The sequence below is a fragment of the Tamandua tetradactyla genome, chromosome 6 (genome assembly GCF_023851605.1).
Source record: "Tamandua tetradactyla isolate mTamTet1 chromosome 6, mTamTet1.pri, whole genome shotgun sequence".
Lineage (NCBI taxonomy): Eukaryota > Metazoa > Chordata > Mammalia > Pilosa > Myrmecophagidae > Tamandua > Tamandua tetradactyla.
The window spans coordinates 178,700,124-178,718,359 of record NC_135332.1 but is presented as its reverse complement, the minus strand read 5'-3'; the positions used below and the strand labels follow the sequence as shown (position 1 = coordinate 178,718,359).

The following is an 18,236-nucleotide window of genomic DNA, read 5'->3' as shown; positions in this document are numbered from 1 at the left end:
GTTCTGATGCATGCTACAATCTGGATGAATCCTGAAGACCTCAAGTTGAGTGGAATAAACCAGACACAAAAGGACAAATATTATATGGTTTCCCTTATATGAAATAAATAGAATATGCAAATTCCTGAGAGTCAGAAATGAGAGTACATGTTACCCAAGGGCAAGGGTGGGATATGGGGTGTTAATGCTTAATTGGTACAGTTTCTATTAAGGTGATAAAAAGCTGTGGTAATGGAGGACGGTGGTAATTAACAATAGAGAATTGTATACTTGGAAGTGGTTACAGAGGGAAATTATGTGTTCTTTACATTTTACCACAATAACAGTTTTAAAAAGTGAAAGCAGAGGTCCTTTAGCAGTGGCAGAAGCTGTCCAGAGGCATTTCATGGCCTGGAAGGGTATGCACTGGGAGTTTACAAGTCCTCATGTCTGGTCTGCCTCGGCACTTGTCATCTCAGTGATACTTGGGTAAGTTGCTCACGTTCTCTGCATAGTTCTCTGTAGAAAAATGACGGTGACTACATCAGGCTGCCCTGACGCATTAGGTACTTGAGCCAGGGGACTTGCTCCGTGCCTGGAGCACAGGGGCTGGGGAAGTGCTTTCTTTGTCCCTTGCTCCCAAATGAGCTCCCTCAGTGTCTGCCTCCAACTCATGGTATCCTCAAGCAGCAGTGATGAGCTGTCTGCTGTCCCCCTATGGTGGGCCACCCTGAGTCAGGGTGACAGAATTCGGGGCCCTGAAGCGGAGACTGCCTACTGGGAGGGAAGGCACATTTTGCTGGCCGCACTGAGTTTGTGGCCTGTCCAAGGCTGTGGTTGAGTCACCTCCCTGAGCAAGGCTGCAGTGAGCGCGCGTACCGCAGAAGCTCTGATGTCGCTAGAGTGAAGGGGAGAGGGCTTCACACCCCAACGTCACTACCCATTTATTATCTGATGCCTAAAAGTGGTTTCAATTAAAAGATTTAAACAGGAAACAATACATTTTATTTTGAGTGGGCTTCAATTGAAAAGCCCCCAGTCTTCCTTTTTTTTTGTATGTTATATGGTGAAAGTTATATTTCATTCTTCTTCCATGTGAGTATCCCCTTATTGCAGCGCCATTTGTTGGATTTTTTGTTTGTTTGCTTGTTTATTTGGGAAGTGCATAGGCCGAGAATTGAACTCAGATCTCCCACGTGGCAAGTGAAACTTCTACCACTGAACTACCCTTGCACCCCTCTTCCTCATTTTTTACTTTTTTTATTGTAAAATATAACATATATACAAAGCAAAGAGGAAAAAAGAATGGTTTTCAAAGCACTCTTCAACAAGTAGTTACCGGACAGATCCCCAAGTTTGTCATGGGCTACCATACGATCCTCTCAGATTTTTCCTTCTACTGGCTCCAGAATATAGGAGGCTAGAGGGCATAAATGTTTATCATCCTAATTGACTTGTTTTTTCTTTTTTGTGAAAAATAACATATATACAAAAAAGCCATAAATTTCAAAGCACAGCACCACAGTTAGTTGTAGAACATATTTCAGAGTTTGGCATGGGTTGCAATTCCACAGTTGTAGGTTTTTGCTTCTAGCTGCTCTAAGATACTAAAGACTAAAAGAAATATCAATTTAATGATTCAGCAATTATATTCATTTGTTCAGTCCTATCTTCTCTGTATAACTCCACCATCACCTTTGATCTTTCTGTCCCTCTCTTTAGGTGTGTTTGGGCTATGGCAGTTCTAAATATTTCATGTTGGAAGGGCTGTCAATAATAAGGGGTAGGGAGATAGAACTAGCTGATGTTCTGAAGACGCTGGCCCCTCTAGGTTTCAGGACTTAACTGGACCAGGGACCCACCTGCAGGTTGTAGGTTTCTGGAAAGTTACCTAGTGCATGGAACCTTTGTAAAATCTTATGTATTGCCCTAGGTGCTCTTGAGGACTGGCTGGGATGGTTTTGGTTGGAGTTTGGCCTCATTTTTCAATTGTGTCTTTCTAATGGATGCAGGAGAACAGGTGGGTGCCTTAGTGGAGCGGTGAGGACACAAATGAGGGGAATTGGAGAGGAAAGGAAGGGGAGCCATGCTTGTTCAGAAACTATTAGGAGGTATTTGGGAGAATGTGGCCCCAGGGGCGAGGGGTGCCCAGGTAGTGTCAGCTGAAGTGTGGGTGTGCTGGAATCCTGCCTGGCTCTGCGCCGTGCAGTGCTGATGTATTTCAAAACCTAGGGTCTAAAAAAAACAAAAAACTTAGGGTTAAAAGAGAGATTTTCTTTAGGCACAAAATTAATACAACTTCTAAGACACGATGTACATGATTAATGACTTAGAGAATAATTCACTGGGGTTTGAAAGAAGCAGTGATCTTAACTTTTATTTAGAGTAAAGTGTGAAAGTGCCCCTTTATTCTCTTCCCATTCAACCCCACAACCCTCTTTTCTTTTACACTCAGATCTGTTAATAGTGGTTATCTTTCTACACTTGTGTTTTTTACACAAAAGATGGCCAATCATATATATGTATTGCATTGCACCTTTTTTCATTTATTTTGGAGACCTTTCTGTATCTGCATATGCTCTATATCTGCACGTGCACTGGATATTTTAAATTCCAAATATAAAGTCATAGTAACATATTTACTTCCCTATTGATGGACACATAGGTTGCTCATTTTCACCCTTCTAGACATTGCTGCAAATATTTTGGTTCAGCTTTCTGCAGGACTGTTCATAAAGGGGGTCAGGGAGCACATCTATTTCGCATGCCCCAGATACTGCCAGAGTAATCACCAGAAATCTCTACCAGCTTATACTTCCATTAACTGTTTAAGAGAGTGCCTGTTTCAACTCCTTGCTAGAGCATTATTAATCTTTTTAAATTTTTACTAATCTGATAGTTGCAAAGTAGTATTTATTTTCTTTGCATTCTTTTGTCTAAAAGTGACTTTAATATGTTTTCCTACCTGGCCGTTTGTGTTCCTTTTTTAAAAATTGTTTGGATCGTATCCTTTGCCCATATTTCTTTTGGTTTATTAGTGTGTTATACTGCTTTCTAGGGACTCTAAGGTATTTTTTCCTTATAAATGTTTTCTCCTAATCTGTTGCATATTTTTTTAACTTTGTTTAAAAATTGTTCTACAGTCTTCGTGGCTTTTGGCCTTTGTTGTTTCTTAGAAAGGCACCTTCTGTTCTCAATATTATAAAAATGTTATCCTGTATTTTCTTTTAGTCTTTTAAAACCATGTCTCATTAAATCTAAGAAATGTAATTGATTGTAAGACATCAAAATTTTATGTGTCAACAAGAAAGAAGAAGAGAAAATCTTGAGAGAAACTGCCACAATGCTTTCTCAGCACTTCAAATTTTATTTCACAGTTACTTAAATACCTCTTTTGGACTTGTGTTCACTGGACTTCTTAAAATCATAAAACATACGTAAATAACTATTTTATCAGTTATTTATCTTTGATTTAAGAGTCCTTGAATGTGTCTCTGAATTTGTCACTCAATTAAATGAGATAATGTTTCATTATTACTCTGTGCTATTCATAATTGCCCCAGTGTATATGGAACACCTATTATGGTATGGGTACTTATTTAGAATTTTCATTATGTTCTCATAAATGCCGTAACTGTTATTAGTGCATTTTTCATTTGAGGAAACTGGGACTCAGAAAAGGTAAATTGCTTATAGTTACGTAACAGGTAAAGTGATAGAGAACCCTGACTTCCAAGCTAGCAGGCTGGACACCTTAAGTGGCTCTTATCTGAGATGTGGGTCAAAGTCATTTGTGGAGGTTCAAAAAAATAAATACTTGAAAGAGGTCTACCCTCAAATATGTATTCGATCTAGAATGGAACATCTGTAATCTTTTTTTAAATGTGGGTATGTGATTTTTATTTTTATACCTTTTCAGAACCACTGTATGCTATGCTACCAAATCTTCACTTTTGTCCTTATTGATAAGTTTGCTAATTTTTTTTTTTACTTCTGTATATTTTCAGGCTCAGAAATTAATAGAATTTATAATTAAGTCTTTACTTTTAAGGTGGGAAATAAATGCAGTGATAGTAAGGAAATTGCATACCCTCTCTCTCTAATTGTGTATTAAATCTAAACCAGAACAGGAGATTCTAATTGCACACTAGCATTGAACAAAGTTGTCTATATTAGAATCCTGGTCAGTGTTAACAACTGTACACCTTGAACCTCTAAGGTGAAGTGTGTTTTCTAAGCTGCATGCAGTCAGTACAAGAACTATAAGAGTTTTTATTATGACCCTAAGGAAGTCAGTCAGTCTTTTTTTTTTTTTTCTTTTCACAGAAGCATTCAAACTGAACAAACAAGGTGAGTAGTCTGTACTGTTTAGTTTTGTTTAAAAATGATTAAACTTGTCTCAGGCAGCAAATAAGGCAGAGAGCAAAACTTGAATGTACCCAGGCCATGGAGGGAGGTTGTCACAGAAAAAATTGACTGCAGGGTGTGAAGGGCTAGAGGGTACACTGGGTAGATGGAGATTGCTGGGGAAGCCTTTTCTAAGATCGTGTCAGATACTCTGGAATTCACATTTATACCTCATCTCCTTTATTTCTATGTAATATATTGTGGGTGAAAGCAACAGTATTCATAGAAGTTGGCAAACTCGTTTTACCTGTGTCTCAGTCTTGGCAGATCACTGCTTATAAAAACACTGCTATTTATAGTAAATGTCTTGTTTTAAATATAAGCTTACCCTATTAAATTGTGTGTCCTTGTGCTGCCCTCATTTAATGACTTCATCCTCTGGTAAGTAGGCATGTGATTTGTGATAGCTCTGAGAGCTGATGTATTATTTGAAGGAGTTAAAGGCGAATACAGAACAAGAATAACATTTTCAGAAAAAAAAAAATGTAACAGACCAGACCCTTGAGAGAATGAAGGATAGGGTTCTAACTCTACTCTGTGACCTTTGACTAATTCCTTAAGCATTCTGATTTGATCTGCCTTTTATGTAAAATGAGAAATTTATAATCATGTAAGTCCCTCCGTGACTACATAGAGTTACCTATTTTAGTGTGTGTGTGTGTCAGTATTTAGTAGAGGGAGTTCTAGGTTAAACTGTATGGGCTCAGCTGTAAAATGGGGTTACATATGTCTTAGATTGTTGTGAGGATTTAATTAGATAATCCAGATAAATCACTTAGCACACCACCTGGCAAATACTAATACTCAGGAAATAATCCCATTTTTCAAAACTCATTTCAAATGTCAATTGTTAATAGTTTCTTGACCCTGGACCTCCCCAGGTAAAGTTGGTCTTCTTTGTGTGCCATATCATGTTTGGCACTTAGCTGTAACCTAGCACCATCTTGAGTGCTAAATTTATTACTCATTTGTCTGCTGTCTACTTCCCCTCTTGGATTATGAGCCCCTGGAAGACAGAACCTGGTTTATTTATCTTCATAGTACCAGTGTCTGGCATGAAAAATATTTGTTGATGGAATAAATTTATTTTTTGTCTTTAAATGCGCCCTCCCCTCCCCCAGTGAAGATTATCCTGGAGCAAAGATGGCAAGTAGAAATTCTCTAAGAAGTCCTGGCCATGTTGTTCTCAAACTACTTTTTCTTTCTTTAAAAAACACCTGTTTGATTGACATTTTGATCCTATGGATTGAATCAATTTTTCACTTTCCTTCTTCACACTGTTTTCCTTATTTCCACTGTTCTAGGTACTGGCAATAAAGAAATGAATACAGCGTGCAGAAGTGCCTTGTAGGGTGCATTTAATGTCATTGGAATTAAAAATGGACTGGTGGAATATCAAGCCACATCTGAGAAAAATTTTTGACATGAGAGACTAAGCCAGAATGCAACACAAAAGAGATGGAAAATGAAAGATTAAAAGATAGAATAGTAAGATCCAACATATATATATAATCGTTTAAGAAGGAGAAAATAGAATGTGTGTGAAGCAATTGTTGTGAACTGACGGAAGTTAATGTATCTTGCACACCTTTTGGTCCCCCATACCAATCCCTGAAGTTGTTAAGGAGTGTGAGGACTAGCTATCTCCCCCTTCCTGCCCCCAGGCCATTCTTCAGCAGCCAAGTAATCATGAAAGTACTTTCACACTGACTCTCTCATAAATACAGATATTAACAGGAAAGCAGTTTGTATCACCTGTTCTGCAGGCTCAGAGAAGTTGCTCTCTGCCCTTTGAGGTTCTCTAAGGACCAGCTTCCTGAAAAGTTCATTCAAGAGACAGGATTCTGTTAACATGAGCTACAGGCAAAACCGGACCTGTGTCTATGACTGCACATAGCACCTTTTAGGAAATTAGACTAGGGGGCATTATCCCAGCTCAGGCCAAGGCCTTCCAAGGCCTATTCTTGGAAGGATAAGGAGACCAACTCCACTTTGGCCAGTCCATACAATATTGAAAACTTTAATTTCACTGTTGGAGGCCCAGTTTTGAAGTTCATGCCAGTTAAGTCCCTAGTTTCACCAATAAAAATTGCTGTTTAGTATGTAAATTAAAGTTCTGGATGTCGATCAGGATACAGATAGGGTCCCGAGAATAGTTTCCTCTTGATTCTGGATTGGATTGCCCGATGAGATCACCGGTTGGCCATCCTGGCCCTCACCGGAATGGATCAGGTCCCAAGTAACGCCGTCAGGTGAGAAGCTCATAGACCTCAGTACAAGTGGTGGAGTATTTAAGAGGAAGTTACAGGTAACAGCTATAATGGAAGAGATAAAGACTGAAGAAATTTTCGGAAGTGATGAAGGACATTGGTCGGGAATGTATTTGCCTTCTGGTAACAGAACCAAAGTAGTAGTGGCTGAAACTGCCAGGGTCCACTTTTCCTCAGAAGCGTTAGTCTAGATGTGTGGTGTAATAGCCCCACAAGGCCATGGGAGTCCCAGCCTTTTTCTGTCCTTTCACATCCACAGTGTTCTTTCCTCATGGTCAAAAGTGGCTGCTGCATTGCTCACAGTCCAGGTAATAGGAAAAGAGGACAAGGCTAAAGGGTTTCACTCCATATATGATGGCAAAATAAAGACTTCAGGGGAAAAAATGAGATTATCAGTAGTCGTATACTACAAGAAATGCTAAAGGGACTTTTTTCAAGCAGGAGCAAAGTGATCCCAGATGAAACCAGGAATGCAGTAATTATTGGAGAGTAATGAAAGGGGCGAACATGTGGGTAAATATGAGTAATAATTGACTATTAAACTGACTTTTAAGTATCTGAAATTAAAATGCATCATACAATAGTATAGAAGTCAGGAGGAAGGTAATGGGCGGTCTAAGTTTCTCACAGAAAAATGAAGTCAAGGATGCAAATTATAACCTACAAGTTAAGCAGTAAAAGAATAATAGAATGTGCCTCTAATAATTTAAAAGAGGGGAAAATAGAACTTAAAATATTTTTTCTAGAAGAAGGCAAAATAGAAAAAGGAACACAAAGCAAATGGGTCAAATTTAAAAATTGCATGATAGAAGCACAAACACTAACTGTAAATGACACTACTTAAATTATTCAAGTTGAAAAATTCGACTGAGTTTTTAAAAACTTATTGTACAGCTTAGAAGAGATATCTGAAATATAAGGGCACAGGAAGGTTGAAATCAAAAGCACGGAAAAAGAAATGAAAACTGTGTGACTGTAGTTTTATCAGGCAAGAAGCATTACTAAAAAGGAATATTTTATAGTGATAAAGGAATTAATCCACTCCAAACACAATGATCCTAAATCCATATGTACCCCCACATAAATTTAAACACAAGATAAAAATGGCTAGTAAGGAAAAATAAATCTATAATCAAAGCTGGAAACCTTTCTTAAAAGTATTGTCAGAACTGTTGTAGGTTTACAGAAAAACACACAGGTGGGATATACAGAAATTTCCCACCCACCCCATCCCAGTTTCTCTTATTGATAGCTTGAATTAGTGTGGTTCATTTGTTAGAACTGAACAGATGTTGGTACATTAACTAAAGTCCATAGTTTACATTAAGGTTAACTAATGTACAATTCTGTGAGTTTTGACAAATATCTAATGTCAAAATTAGATGCACAATTACAGTATTATATAGAATAGTTTCACTGCCCTAGAAATGCTGTGTGCCATCTATTTCATCCATCCATCCCTTCCCTCCTTCTGAACCCCTGGCAACCACTGATTTTTTTTTACTGCCTCTATAGTTTTGCCTTTTCCAGAATGTCATAAAGTTGAAATTGTAGTATATATAGCTTTATCAGGTACTTATTTCACTAGCAATATGCACTTAAGATTCCTCCATGTCTTCATAGTTTAATAACTTTCACTTCATTAAAAGGATATACCACACTTTGTCCATTTACCTACTGAAGGATATCTAGCCTGCTTCTAATTTGTGGCGATTATGAATATAGCTGCTATGAGCATTTCTGTGTAGGTTTTTATGTGGACCTAAGTTTTCAATTCATTGGGATAAATACACTTTTTTTCAATAGCTGATTGGATATCCAGACAAAACAATCAATCTAAATAATACAGTCACTAAACTTGAACTAATTTATGTATGTTATACACTTAAAAAGGACAATTCACATTTTCTTTAAGTAAACATCAATCATTTACGAAATTGACCATTTGGTGAGTCTCAATAAATAAACCTGGGCAAGCCTAAATTTCAGAGATCAATATTATTCTTATGTTTGCTGAGCACAGTGGACTTAAGCTGGAAACCAGTAATTTTTAAATAACTAGATAATACCCCAACCGTTTGAAAAGTAAGTAATGGATTTATAAATAGCCTATGTCAAAGAATAAATCGACGGTGACTTTAAAATATTTTGAAGTGAACAATAGTGAAGATATGACGTACCAAAACTTGTGAATTGCAGTCAAGGCAGTGTATAGAGGGAAAATTAATAGCTTTAAATATATACAGAAAAGAAACAAGACTGAAAATCAGTGGTCAAAACTCCCATTTTTAAGAAGCTAGAAGAAGACGAGCAAGAAAATTATTACAAAGACTAGAAATCAGATAAATAACAAGCATAAATAAAGTCAACAAAGCCAAAAGATCTGTTCTTTGAAGTTTAGTAACCATGATAAACTAACAAGGCAGATCAAGAGTATTCTAGAAAGAAAGTATAAATTGCCAATATCAGGAGAAAAAATATGACACAATGTAAAGATGTTCTTGAATGTGGTGTAGAAGTGAGTCATAAAGGAAAGGTTGATGCATCTGACTATTAAATTTAAAGCCTTAATATAAAGTAAGCCACTGACATGTAGTGTACTTGTGCTGAGATAAAACATTAACTGGCAAAAGAAGTATCCAGATTATATAAAGGTTTCCATCATTCATTAAAAACAATAAATGAAAGACAAAAAGAGAAAAACAGTTAATGCATAAACAAAAAAATATAGCTCACTGGTAATCAAGAAACTGCAAATTAATATAAGATACTATTTCATATGCAATCAGATGATACCAAGGATTGGCAAAGATGTCGAGAAAACAGGAACGCTTAACATTTTGTCCTCACTTTAGAAAAGTTGAAATTATGCGTTACATGAAGGCCCAATTTTACATCTAAGTCTTTTTTAAAAATAAACCAATCTCTGGATTTTATTTAGGTTTAGAAATTGTCAGGACATTTGAAGGTTGTAGATATTTGTAGCAGGGGGACAGAAGACCAAATTGCATTTTCCACAAACTGGAAAATCATATTGGTATTTTTATTATAAGCCAAGAATTTTTTTTAATTAGCTCTAAATAGGAAGCACTGATATTTCAGTTTAAATTCAGCTACATTTGAAGAGATTAACAATAAATAGCTTTATGAACTACCACTGTCTCCTACACTAATCATGTTTTAACCTTCCACCATCCATGGATCAGGACCTTGACACTCATTCACACAAAGATTACAGTCAAATTAGGAGGAAAACATGTAATAAAACAATTTGATTTTTTGGAAAAGGTTATTTTCTCTTTATATGAAATAGTGGGAAGACAACAACAGTCTGCCGCTTTGAGAGAGTACATTAGATACTCTAATGTTTTTTAGAATTTTGCTTTAATTGATTAATATCTAGCAGATTTTATGAGTTTACTATATCATGAGTTCAGCTTTGTTATTAAGAAGGGCTGCCAGTTTAGAGCCGTGCAGCTAAATAAGTAATTGTTTTTATCCCATGATTAGCCTTATCTTCAGCCTTGCTTTTAAGCAATCGTGTTTTGTGTATTTCTGATTTTGTATTTTTCAGAAAGTAGGCACCTACGTTAGTACTCCCACAATACACTGTTTATGTGTACTAAAATGTTTCTCACAGAGATGTTTGAAGTAACCATGGAAAAATATATAACCTACATGACCCTAGCACTAGGGTCTCCAGTCGAATTCAGTCTGTAGCGTGTGAGCTAAGAATGCTTTTGACATGTTTAAAGGATTATCAAAAGAAGAATATGAGGCAGGCCACAGTGACTCAGCAGGCAGAGTTCTCGCCTGCCATGCCGGAGACCCGGGTTCGATTCCAGGTGCCTGCCCATGCAAATAAATAAATGATATAAGAATATGCATTAGAGTATGTGACCTTCAAAGCCTAAAATATAAAACATTTTGCTAATCATTGCAGAAAGATAATATATAACATTATTATCATAATTGAAACTTAAAGTGGATTACTGTTGATATGGATTACTCTCAAACTGCTTTAAGTAAGAAAAAGCAAATAACAGAAGGCTAATACTGTATAAGACCATTTATGTAACTTTATTTTTAAGAGAAAATATATATGTAATAAAATTATAAAATCACACAAATAGGATGTCCACAAACTGCAGCATAGCAATGAGCTCTGGGGATATATGGATAAGGGGGGTAAGACTTACTGGTCATGTTTTAGTTCTTAGAAAGGGCAGCAGAATAAAAAATCATACCTTGTAAAACACGAAAAGGAGCTTATTTTACTGTTTTTCATTTATTGTCAAACATGAAAAGGTTATTTTACTGATATTTTATTTATTTTTAAATCACCTTGGCTTAGAATTATAAAATAATTGTTCTAAAGACCTCAGCTCTTCAAACTCATATTTTAAATAAACAGACTTTGGTAAGTGAATTGCCCAAGGTCATGCTGAGTCCTTGTTTAATTAAAAAACTCATTCTTTTGGAAGCATTTTAGTGCAGGCAGGTTTAGTTATTTTGAAACATGGCAACTTGGAAGTTGATTCTTTAAATATGAATAATGACATAAGGTCTACACCATATATTGTAGAGACATATCAAGTTCCCTTTCAATTTTGTGAATCTGTAAAACAAAGGATATTGAGAGATTAGATGAATAAGAAAGAAGGAGAAACTTTCTGGGAATCCATAAAACAGGCTCTTCTATCAAATATTAAAGCATTGCTTTCTCAGGGATTAATTTCCTTTATGCTAAGGGCAAACCATTAAATCCACTCCAAGTTTACAATGGAGTAAACATACCTGATTGTATTGTCTTTTAAAGATTCTTTGCTAGGAGCCTTCTAAAAGCAATACTATCACCATTCATGGCCTAATTGTAATTGGGAAGGGAAAAGACACGTACTCCCTTTGGTTTCCCTATGACAGAGGTGAGTCATATAATCAAATAAGGTAATGTTATGAAAATTCATCTACATCTGCTTTGTAGCCCATCCATACCAGGTTATATAAAGAATGAGAAAAGAATAAGGCATTGTTCCTTCCCATATTTTAAATTAAACATTTGTTGAGCACTTCCATACGTTAGATGGAGGTAAACTAGGTACATGATATTATTTGTTGTCCTTACATTTCCTGACAAGGTATCATCCCTGTTTCTCATGTGGAACCAGATGGAGTACTTAAATAAAATGTAACAGGTCCCTGAGCTAGCATTTGAATCCATGTATCTGGTTTCAAAAAATGTTCAACCCAAAACAACCAACAATATAAGAAAGTTAGGATCCAAGTATTAGTCTAAAACAACCAGCAATATAAGAAAGTTAAGATCCAAGTATTAGTCTAATAAGGGGAAACAAGTGTTACCAAAGACAAGTGAAAGAAGACATGGGTGTGGACAGAGTACTTAGGGAGGGTCCCTACAGGAGGTAGGACTTGAGGTGGGCTCTGAAGAACAGCTCGAGTTTGGTAGGTAAGGGGTGACATGCAGTGGTAGCTACAGTTGCCATTTTCTAGGTTACCTACATAGTTGACCAAACAGTAGTCATGTTCTGGAGAGTGAGAACAAAGAATATAGGCTCTTACAGTCACACTGCCCGGGGGACAGTCATTTTGTCCCAGGACACAACATTAGGCAGGCATAGGTAAATGTCCCCCTGAGACAGCATGGGGGATTGCAGATGAAACCTGAAAAACTGAAAGATCCTACTTGTTTCCAGAATCTAAGGACCCCAAGGTCAACAAGGTGGCCGTGATATGACATCTATAAATTTTGTAAATACCACTTTGGAGAACTATCTAATCAGTTTGTGAATAGCAACTATTTTTTATAATCCTTTTGTTAAAAAGTATTAGGCTTGGGAGTTGGGTGTTTGAAACACAGAAGTAGATTTCAGTAGGCTTGGATTCTTAGACCTTTTCTCTTAACATGATTCACTGATTTTATGCCATTTATATAAATGTATTGAGCCTCGCTCACCACATTTGCCCTACCTTTTGGTTTGGGGATATAAAAAATGATATGAGAGCTTCTCCCCTCTCTTTCTCCGCCGGCCCGCCGCGCGGCGCCCATGCCCCGCAGCAGCCGACCCGCCTGCCCTCCTTCTCCCCTCTCTTTCTCCGCCGGCCCGCCGCGCGGCGCCCACGCCCCGCAGCAGCCGACCCGCCCGCCCTCCTTCTCCCCTCTCTTTCTCCGCCGGCCCGCCGCGCGGCGCCCACGCCCCGCAGCAGCCGACCCGCCCGCCCTCCTTCTCCCCCCTCCTCCCCCTCCTGCTCCGGCCGCTCTCCAACCACCATGGTGCCCTCTTCCCCCGCCTTCACCGGCTCCTCCACCACCAGCCTCTACAGCCTTGCCGCCCTCACCTTTCCTCCTCCAGAACAGCTACTGGGGGAGTGGAGATAATACAGAGCAGCTCCTGGAGCCATGAGGGAGAGCAAAGGGACGGCGTACCCCATCCTGGAACGGCTGACTATCTGGGAGAACCAGCTCCGGTGAGATCACCAAGGGGCACGGGCTTTCCTGGGTGGGACGGCAAGCGACTGGAGTCCCTCCCTTCCACCTTCCCAGGCCAGCTGGTAGAATTGGAGAGGCGGTCCCCTTAGGCCGCGGCGGCTGGTGCCCCCACCACACGAGGCCCCCCGGAACAACTGAGATAGTTGGGTCGGAAACCCCCAGACTGCGGAGAACAGTGACCGGGGGATCCCTTCCAAACACGTGACTCCCCCGTTGGCTGGGAATAGTGCACTCTCCTGGGCTGCGACAGCTGGCGCCCTCCCGCCACGCTTGGTGCCCCGGGCCGACTAGCTAATTCGGCCGGACGCTCTCCCGTGCTGCGGCGGCCGGCGACCCTCCCCGCATTCGGAACCCCAGGCCGGCTGGCATTCTTCCAAGACGCTTTGGCTGCCGAACCTCCCCTACGGCGAGAATTTTCCAGAGTTAAAGGACCCACAGCAACTTTCACTGGTGGAACCCATAGACAAACGTGTGCCACGAGCGCCACCTACTGGGCAGGATAAGAAAAACAGAACCCAGAGATTGCACAGAAAAATCTTTCAACCTGTGGGGTCGAACACCCAGGGAAATCTGACTAAATGCCCAGACGCCAGCAGAAGATAACGGATCACGCTCAGAAAATTGAACATATGGCCCAGTCAAACGAAGAAACCAATAGTTCAAATGAGATACAGGAGCTGAAACAACTAATGCTGAATATACGAACAGAAATGGAAAACCTCTTCAAAAACGAAATCGATAAATTGAGGGAGGACATGAAGAAGACATGGGCTGAACATAAAGAAGAAATAGAAAAACTGAAAAAACAAATCACAGAACTTATGGAAGTGAAAGATAAAGTAGAAAAGATGGAAAAAACAATGGATACCTACAACGACAGATTTAAAGAAACAGAAGATAGAATTAGTGATTTGGAGGATGAAACATCTGAATTCCAAAAAGAAACAGAAACTATCCGGAAAAGAATGGAAAAATTTGAACAAGGTATCAGGGAACTCAAGGACAATGTGAACCGTACAAATATACGTGTAGTGGGTATCCCAGAAGGAGAAGAGAAGGGAAAAGGAGGAGAAAAACTAATGGAAGAAATTATCTCTGAAAAATTTCCAACTCTTATGAAAGACCTAAAATTACAGATCCAAGAAGTGCAGCGCACCCCAAAGAGATTAGACACAAATAGGCGTTCCCCAAGACACTTACTAGTTAGAATGTCAGAGGTCAAAGAGAAAGAGAGGATCTTGAAAGCAGCGAGAGAAAAACAATCCGTCACATACAAGGGAAACCCAATAAGACTATGTGTAGATTTCTCAGCAGAAACCATGGAAGCTAGAAGACAGTGGGATGATATATTTAAATTACTAAAAGAGAAAAACTGCCAACCAAGACTCCTATATCCAGCAAAATTGTCCTTCAAAAATGAGGGAGAAATTAAAACATTCTCAGACAAAAAGTCACTAAGAGAATTTGAGACCAAGAGACCAGCTCTGCAAGAAATACTAAAGGAAGCACTAGAGTCAGAACCGAAAAGACAGAAGAGAGAGACATGGAGAAAAGTGTAGAAAGAAGGAAAGTCAGATATGATATATATAATACAAAAGGCAAAATGGTAGAGGAAAATATTATCCAAACAGTAATAACTCTAAATGTCAATGGACTGAATTCCCCAATTAAAAGACATAGACTGGCAGAATGGATTAAAAAACAGGATCCTTCTATATGCTGTCTACAGGAAACACATCTTAGACCCAAAGATAAACATAGGTTGAAAGTGAAAGGTTGGGAAAAGATATTTCATGCAAATAACAACCAGAAAAGAGCAGGAGTGGCTATACTAATATCCAACAAGTTAGACTTCAAATGTAAAACAGTTAAAAGAGACAAAGAAGGACACTATATACTATTAAAAGAAACAATTAAGCAAGAAGACATAACAATCATAAATATTTATGCACCGAACCAGAATGCCCCAAAATACGTGAGGAATACACTACAAACACTGAAAAGGGAAATAGACACATATACCATAATAGTTGGAGACTTCAATTCACCACTCTCATCAATGGACAGAACATCTACACAGAGGATCAATAAAGAAATAGAGAACCTGAATATTACTATAAATGAGCTTGACTTAACAGACATTTATAGGACATTACATCCCACAACAGCAGGATACACCTTTTTTTCAAGTGCTCATGGATCATTCTCAAAGATAGACCATATGCTGGGTCACAAAGCAAGTCTTAACAAATTTAAAAAGATTGAAATCATACACAACACTTTCTCGGATCATAAAGGAATGAAGTTGGAAATCAATAATAGGCGGAGTGCCAGAAAATTCATAAATACATGGAGGCTCAACAACACACTCTTAAACAATGAATGGGTCAAAGAAGAAATTGCAAGAGAAATTAGTAAATACCTAGAGGCAAATGAAAATGAAGACAGAACTTATCAAAACTTATGGGACGCAGCAAAGGCAGTGCTAAGAGGGAAATTTATTGCCCTAAATGCCTTTATCAGAAAAGAAGAAAAGGCAAAAATGCAGGAATTAACTGTCCACTTGGAAGAACTGGAGAAAGAACAGCAAACTAATCCCAAAGCAAGCAAAAGGAAAGAAATAACAAAGATTAGAGCAGAAATAAATGAAATTGAAAACATGAAAACAATAGAGAAAATCAATAAGACCAGAAGTTGGTTCTATGAGAAAATCAACAAGATTGATGGGCCCTTAGCAAGATTGACAAAAAGAAGAAGAGAGAGGATGCAAATAAATAAGATTAGAAATGAAAGAGGAGACATAAAAAATGATATGAGAGATATAAAAATAATTTGAAAAATGTAAAGCCTGTATAGATGACAAGTTTCACTTACAAGCAGCACAGATTACTTCTGAAAAAGAGGATAATGAGATTTATTTTAACGTACTCTAATATGATTTCAAACGAGTTATAAAATAGATATGTATTTATCCCCCCTCTTCCATCAATGCTCTTTAAAGAGAACTAAATCATGTCCATGTAGTAGTCATACTTTCCAAATCAAGAAGCCTCTGGAGCCAGAAGAAACCTCATTTTGAACACAAAGTAATGTGAATGTTAGAACTGTTCACCTTTCATGGTTCACAGACATATTCTTAATTGATACTCTGCCTCTGGTGTCAGGCAAATGGTAATCAGTAATGCTTATTGGATGGACAGATGGACAAATGCATGAATTATTTGGTCAGTAGACCAAATGAATGAAGTGCTCCAATACCTTGAACCGGGAAAGGGAGTAGAAATGGGCAGGAAGAGAATTCTCTTCTTGTGGCCTGCTCATTTGGAATTTGCCTGTGGGCTAAGAGTGGACCTGACATCACTTCTCAGAATGCTATCATCGCTGAGTCAGCCCTGGAGAGCCATTTGCCCGCCTGTTTCCCTTCTCCCATGTCTGCTGCCATGTATTTATAGCTAGTGCTGATGGTTTTTCACTTGTTAAACAGCAAAAGAAAAATAGTTTCATGAAAGCCAAACAAAAGACTAATGCAAATGGTTTAAATAATTAATTTTTAAAAGGCCTAAGAATGACAACACAGCTGGGGACTTACAGAAACATTGAAGCTGAAATTTCAGTTGGAGGATGCTGCTTTCTGGGTTATTCTTTTGGGATCATTTAAATGGGGGTAATTTGAATGCTAGCAGGAAGGAGAAGGTTGTGATACTTTGTTTTGCTTATTGTGTTTCTGTTTTTTTTTTTCCTTTTAAATATCAAACTATCTTTGTGGGAAAGAGTTTTCTATTTGAGTGCTACAAAATGGTGTGAGTCAAGAAATGTGAATCGGAATGAATTGGATGCTGTGCTACTTAATATATATTATAGTATTTTACTATATAAGGCACTGCTTTCAAGCTTCCTTTTCCTTGTTGCCTAATTGATATATTCTTTCTCCTAGATAATTAACATAGCTCAAAGTTTCTGTGGAGGGTTTCTACTTGTTGGTTTTTCTTTCCATATGTAATTCCATTGATGGGTCTCAGTGAACTCTCAAAAGGTTTACTAAATTAAATTCATACATGTACTAATTTTCTAATACAAAAGAATGACACTTGAATTTACTGAGCATCAACCATAACTAAAGCACTGATAGGCATCTTCTCCTGAGGTATCCCAGGAAACTTTATCAATTACCCTAAAAGGCTATCTCCATTTAATAGTTTTCCCACCCACAGTATATGGCACCCACATATCTGGCACAGCTAGAATTGAACCAGGTCCATCTAACTTAAAACCCTCTTTTTCCATTGTATTACTGTGTTCCAATGACCATGCAATAAGAAACCTCGTTATCAGAAGAAAATTTATTATAGGAAGCAAAGGGGAGTGCCTTGGAGTATCAATTTCCTCTCCTTTAGCCTCTCTTATTCTTTCCCCTATGGAAAAGGTAAGCAATCCTGCATACCCCTTCCCTACAGTCCCCTGCCTTACCCCCTGAAATGTTCAGTGACCAGAATGATGTTATTAAAAGATAATTTACATTTGAATAACAATTTAAAAGTTTGCTAAGAATTTGCAGTATCTCATTTCATCCTCATTATCCAAAGGAAAAAAAAAATAAAGCTCAGGTAGGTTTTGTGACTTATCCAAAGTCACATAGGTATTCAGTAACAGAGAGCTTTTAACTAAATCCAGAATTCTTCATTTGAGATATTCTTTCCATTACAGCCTCAAGTGAGAATATGAGAATTCTGTTTAAGGATGGGAAAGTATTTCACTTCCAGAGCTCCATTTGTTTTTTCTCTTATCTTGAGAGCTTGTCCTTCTAAGCCATGAAGTTTAATATGTTCTTAGTCACAAGCCTGTCCATATCCTGCTGTAATTATCTGGATGTGTAGATAACACTCTGTCTGGAAGATTCCGCTAATGGGCATGGGAGAACACATGCAAATAGTTAAACCATCATTATTCCCTCCAAATGATAAAAGGGTGGTTCTCAGCTTAAGCAGAGAGAAACCTTAGAAATCCACCCACAAAAAGAGGTGCCAAACCACTTTTAAACCTCATGATTTCTTTAAGAAACCCTACAAAATCCA

The 18,236-nt window shown here is 38.2% G+C and overlaps 1 long non-coding RNA gene across 5 annotated transcripts in view; it reads left to right on the top strand.

Annotated features, from left to right (window-relative positions):
- The window catches only part of LOC143689084 (uncharacterized), a 47,270-nt gene extending 34,619 nt beyond the window's left edge, over positions 1-12,651 (top strand). For 4 of the 5 annotated variants that reach the window (XR_013178559.1, XR_013178556.1, XR_013178557.1 and 1 more), the window contains 3 exons: positions 327-468; positions 4,306-4,329; positions 5,691-12,649. This is a non-coding gene — a long non-coding RNA (uncharacterized LOC143689084). Of the gene's footprint in view, positions 1-326; positions 3,661-4,305; positions 4,330-5,690 lie in introns of all 5 variants that reach the window. The other variant, XR_013178558.1, reaches the window with a different exon arrangement.
- The last annotated feature ends 5,585 nt before the right edge of the window (positions 12,652-18,236 follow it).